The sequence below is a fragment of the Macaca nemestrina genome, chromosome 5, assembly GCF_043159975.1.
Source record: "Macaca nemestrina isolate mMacNem1 chromosome 5, mMacNem.hap1, whole genome shotgun sequence".
Classification (NCBI taxonomy): domain Eukaryota; kingdom Metazoa; phylum Chordata; class Mammalia; order Primates; family Cercopithecidae; genus Macaca; species Macaca nemestrina.
In genome coordinates this window covers 15,720,677-15,726,676 of record NC_092129.1, presented here as the reverse complement: position 1 = coordinate 15,726,676, position 6,000 = coordinate 15,720,677, and the positions used below count along the sequence as shown (strand labels likewise).

Below are 6,000 nucleotides of genomic sequence, written 5' to 3'. Positions count from 1 at the left end.
TTTTTTTAGTAGAGACAGGGGTTCTCCATGTTGGTCAGGCTAGTCTCGAACTCCTGACCTCGTGATCCACCCTCCTTGGCCTCCCAAAGTGCTGGGATTACAAGTGTGAGCCACCGTTCTTGGCCTTAAATTTATTTTTAACTATGTGTTGAATGAAAGGAGAAAGAGCAAGCCTGACTTTTCTAGATGGGGGATGGGTAGCAATTGGGCACAATCATCACCCACATATATGTCCATGGGGCCAGGGGTACCACACCTCTGCTTCCTCTAAACCATTTAACACCTTGATGATCTGCCAAGAACTTTGCTTATTAGTGGTTCCAGTTATGGCCTGGTGAGGGAGAAGGTTGAAAATAATTTGTTACTCATACATAATACGTCAGAATTCCATCACCTTCTCTCGGCTACAGTACATCCACTCCAAACTCCACTAGCTCATTACATGAAGACATCCAAAAGCATTCAAACCCTTACGTGTTCCCTTTGTCATAATTCAACAGCAAAATCTAAAACGTGATAAACCGAGCTGTTTGCAAAGTTTTGTGGAGAGGAAGGTAATTCCAACCACCATGTATCACAAATGTTGAATTGTTCAACAGAGGATTACCAAATGGAAATTGAAATCTGCTCCACGTTTCTAATATCAAGCCAGGAGAGAAAAGAGTCTGTCATTGTCTCCACATCTAAGATGAAACCTGAGGACTCAGAGCAGCGATTGCCCTGGCTTGCCTGGCCATAAATACCTTCTTGATTAAAAGTCCATGTCCAAGCTGGGCATGGTGGCTCATGCCTGCAATCCCAGCACTTTGGGAGGCCAAGGTGAGTGGATCACTTGAGGCCAGGAGTTCGAGACCAGCCTGGCCAACATGGTGAAACCCCATCTCTACTAAAATTACAAAAATTAGCTGGGCATGATGGTGCAGCCATGTAATCCCAGCTACTCAGGAGACTGAGGCAGGAGAAACTTTTGAACCCAGGAGGCAGAGGTTTCAGTGAGCCGAGATCATGCTACTGTACTCCAGCCTGGGTGACAGAGTGAAACTCTTGTCTCAAAAAGAATTTTTTTAATTAAAATTTAAAAAAAAAGTCCATGCCTGCCAGACTGTTGGAACAATGAAATGTTATTTCAAAACGTCTAAGTTTATGCAAAAGACAACAGACTAATCCAAAATAAGGATATAACAAGGGTATTAACTTCTATTAATAAAATCTATTTTATTTATTTATTTTTGAGACAGAGTCTTGCTTTGTCATCCAGGCACAAGTACAATGGCAAGATCTTGGCTCACTGCAACTTCCATCTCCTGGGTTCAAGTGATTCTCTTGCCTCAGCCTCCCGAGTAGCTTGGGCTGCAGGCATGTGCCACCACGTCCAACTAATTTTTGTATTTTTAGTAGAGACCTGTCTCCATGTTGGCCAGGCTGGTCTCAAACTCCTGACCTCAAGCAATCCACCCACCTCGGCCTCCCAAAGCGCTGGGATTACAGGCGTAAGCCACTGCGCCTGGCCTAAAATCTACTTTAAAAGTTTTTTGTGGTTTCTTCCCTGGAAGTTTCTAGGCCTTTGAACATATTTAAGGGGAGCAAAAATACTATGTTTGCATGTTTCAAATAAGTGAATAAAACATGGACGGAATTGACTAACTGTCTCAAGAATTAGATCAGGACTTTTGCCTCTAAAATAAATCCAAATATTAGTTTTCCTGTTTTTCTCACTTTATTATCATAAATGGGCCTTATTTTCTTTATTTCTTTTTTTCTGCATCTGCTTGCTAGGGAAATGTGTGCCTTATTTTAAAAGTCCGTTGTGTTCCTTGAAGGCTGTCTGCAAACTATTTTTGGAAAGTGAATCATGTAATATCTAAAGATATCAACTATTTTAGAGATCCTTATACTGAATTTTGTTTGCAATAGGAAGAAATATGTTTGTAATGTAAATACTCACTTTCTAGTTTTTCTATGTTTGAAAATTCAGATTCTAAAGTCTCAGATTTATATGTCTCATAGATTCTGAAAGTTTTTCACTCTTAAAATAGTAAATAGCTGACAAAATACAAATGGCGTGATATAAAACACAGAAAGGAATCAAATCAGTGGGTGGAAATGTCTTAACTTTGTGCTGATTAAGGAGTAAATGCGAGAAAAACTGTTCTTTTCCTTTTTTAGCTTCCTCATCTTCCCTCTTATGTTTTCCTTCCCTCTCCCAATCCCCTACTTCAGCAAGTTCCCAAATTTTAAACAAGTCAGTCTCCTGTTTGGCAACTTTTCCTGACCATTCAGCAGTCAGAAAACAGGAAAGTTACTCTTCCCTTTGCCCTGTTTTTAAACTTTCTATTTCTACTAGGCAGCTTTTACCTATCACACTGGGATTTAACAAAGTATCTGAGGAATTAACTCACACTAATGTAGAAAACACTGGTGGCAATTTTCCATGTCTTTTTTTTTTTTTTTTTTTCTTCTTTGAGACAGAGTTTCACTCTTGTTGCCCAGGTTGGAGTGCAATGGCGTGGTTTGGCTCCCTGCAGCCTCCGCCTCCCAGGTTCAAGCAATTCTCCTGCTTCAGCCTCCCAAGTAGCTGGGATTACAGGTGCATGCCACCATGCCTGGCTAATTTTTGTATTTTTAGTAGAGATGGGGTTTCACCGTGTTGACCAGGCTGGTCTTGAACTCCTGACCTCAGGTGAATCACCTGCCTTGGCCTCCCAAAGTGTTGGGATTACAGGCGTGAGCCACCGTGCCCAGCTCCATATCATTTTTTTAAAGGTCACCCAGAGGCAACAATGTTTTGATTCAAAGGAACAGTTCGTTAGTGAATGGATTCTCGAGAGGACTTCTGTTTTACATGCATTTATCTCTGCCATCTCTCTAGTCCACTCTAACAAGAGTAAAGAAAAGAAGACCCACTGCCAAAAGGACAAAGAGGCAAAGAAGAACAATCTAAACCCAAAGCAAGCAGAAGGAAGGAAATAATAAGGCTTAGTGCAGATATTAATGAACAGAGAATAGAAAAACAACAGAGAAAAATCAACGAAAGCAAAAGTTGATTCTTTAAAAATACCAACAAAATGGACAAAACCTTAGCAAGACTGACCAAGAAAAAAAGACTCAATTACCAAATCCAGAATTGAAAGAGGGCTCATTACTACTAATCTCACAGAAATAAAAATTGTAAGGCAGCCAGGCGCAGTGGCTCACACCTGTAATCCCAGCACTTTGGGAGGCCGAGGTGGGCAGATCACCTGAGGTCAATAGTTCAAGACCAGCCTGACCAACATGGTGAAACCCTGTCTCTACTAAAAGTATAAAATCAGCCGGGCGTGGTGGTGCACACCTGTAATCCCAGCTGCTCAGGAGCCCGTTGGCAGGAGAATCACTTGAACCCGGGAGGCAGAGGTTGCAGTTAGCCAAGATTGCACCACTGCACTCCAGCCTAGGCAACAGAGAGAGACTCTGTCTCAATAATAATAATAATAATAATAATAAAAAATTATAAGGGAACACTATGAAAAACTGCATGCCAACACATTACACAGTATAATTTAGATGAAATGAACACATTTCTGGAAAGACACAAACTATCAAACCTGATTCAAGAAAGAATGGAAAATCTGAGTATACTTATAACAACTAACCAGGCTGAATTAATAATAAAAGAAAAGTCTCAGCTTCACTGGTGAATTATACCAAGCATTTAAAAAAGAAATAATACCACTATGGTGTTATTCTGTGATAGTATTATAGCATGCAATTCCTCAAAATTAAAAATAGAATTACCATATAATCTGGAAAATCTACTTCTGGATATATATCCAAAAGAATGGAAAGCATGGTCTCAAAGATATATTATATTTCTTGTTCATAGCAACAATATTCAGAATAGTCAAAAGATGGAAGCAGCCAAAGTGTTCATTGAAAGATGAATGGATATACAAAATGTGGTGTATACCTACAATGGAATATTACTCAGCCTTAAAAAGGAGGAAAATTCTGATGCATGGTATAACATGAATGATCCTTGAGGGCATTATGCTAATGTGAAATAAACCAATCACACAAAGATAAATACTCTATAATTCCACTTATACGAGGTACATAAGAGCAGTCAGAATCATAGGAACAAAGCCAGGTATGCATCTAAAGTCTCAGGTACTTGGGAGGCTAAGACAGAAGGACTGCTTGAGTCCATGAGTTTGAAGCTGTAGTGCACTATGATTGTGCCTGGGAATAACCACTGCACTCTTGATTGGGCAACATAGTGAGATGCTGTCTCAAAAATTTTTTTTAAACTATAGAAACAGAAAATAGAACAGTGGTTACTGGGAGCTGGGAGAAGGGGAAATGGGAGGTTGTTTAATAGGTATGGAGTTTCCATTTTGCAAGATAAAAAAGTTCTGGGCCAGGTGCAGTGGCTCACACTTGTAATCCCAGCACTTTGGGAGGCCAAGGCAGGTGAATCACCTGAGGTCAGGAGTTCAAGACCAGCGTGACCAACATGGTGAAACCCCATCTCTACTAAAAATACAAAATTAGCCAGGTGTGGTGGAGCATGCCTGTAATCCCAGCTGCTCGGGAGGCTGAGGCAGAAGAATTGCTGGGACCCGGGAGGCGGAGACTGCGGTGAGCCGAGATCACGCCATTGCACTCCAGCCTGGGTGACAAGAGTTAGACTCCGCCTCAAAAAAAAAAAAGTTCTAGAAGCTGGTTGCAACAACAATGTGAATATACTTATCACTACTAAATTGTAAACTTAAAAATGGTTAAGATAGAAATTTTCATATTAGTGTATTTTACCACAATTTTTAAAAGATAAATAAATGATATAAATTCTTCACAAACTCTTCCAAAATATAGAAGAGAAGGGAACATTTCCCAACTCATTCTATGAAACTGGTATTGCCCTGATACCCAAACCAAAGACACCACAAGAAAGCTATGGACTAATATATCTTACCAATAAGATGCAAAATCCTCAAAAAAATTAGCAAGTAGAATTTGGCAATATGTAAAATGGATTATACACCACGATCAAGTGGAATTTATCCCAGGAATGCAAGATTGTTTTAACATCCAAAAGTCAATTGATGTAACATACCACATCAATAGAGTAAATGGGCCTGTCTGCACCGACCAGCACCAGGCCCATGACACAGGGGTACTGGGACATCTGAGGGCTGACCCACACCATCTGCCTGCTCCAGCAATACACAGACTCAAGCTATGAGGAAAAGAAGTACACGATGGGGGGGTGCTCCTGACTATGACAGAAGCCAGTGGTTGAATGAAAAATTTGAGCTAGGCCTGGACTTTCCCAATCTGCCCTACTTGACTGATGGGGCTCACAAGATAACCCAGAGCAAGGCCATCCTGGGCTGCATTGCCTACAAGCACAACCTGTGTGGGGAGACAGAAAGGGAGAAGATTTGGGAAGACAGTTTGGAGAACCAGCTTATGGACAACCAAATGCAGCTGGCCAGACTCTGCTACAACGCAGGTTTTGAGAAACTGAAGCCAGAATATCTGGAGGCACTCCCTGCAATGCTGAAATTCTACTCACAGTTTCTGGGGAAGCAGCCATGGTTTCTTGGGGACAAGATCGCCCTTGTGGATTTCATTGCTTATGATGTCCTTGAGAGAAACCAAGTATTTGAGCCCAAGTGCTTGGATGCTTTCCCAAACCTGAAGGACTTCATCTCCCGATTTGAGGGCTTGGAGATCTCTGCCTACACGAAATCCAGCCGCTTCCTCCCAAGACCTGTGTTCACAAAGATGGCTGTCTGGGGCAACAAGTAGTGCCTTGAAGGCCAGGAGGTGGCAGTGAGCTGCCCATACTCAACCTGCTGCCCAGACTGTGTAGAGCAGCTGGACTCCACACCCCAGCCCCTGCCTTCTTGTTCTTTTCTCCTGTTTATTCCCTTCTTTACCCCCAAGACTTTATTGGCCCTCTTCACTTCCCCTAAACCCCTGTCCCATCCAAGCCCTTTAAAGCCTCAGCTACCCATT

General features: G+C 41.6%; 1 pseudogene; it reads left to right on the top strand.

Annotated features, from left to right (window-relative positions):
• The first annotated feature begins 5,141 nt into the window (after positions 1–5,141).
• LOC105492079 (glutathione S-transferase Mu 2-like) lies at positions 5,142–5,790 on the top strand (annotated as a pseudogene).
• The last annotated feature ends 210 nt before the right edge of the window (positions 5,791–6,000 follow it).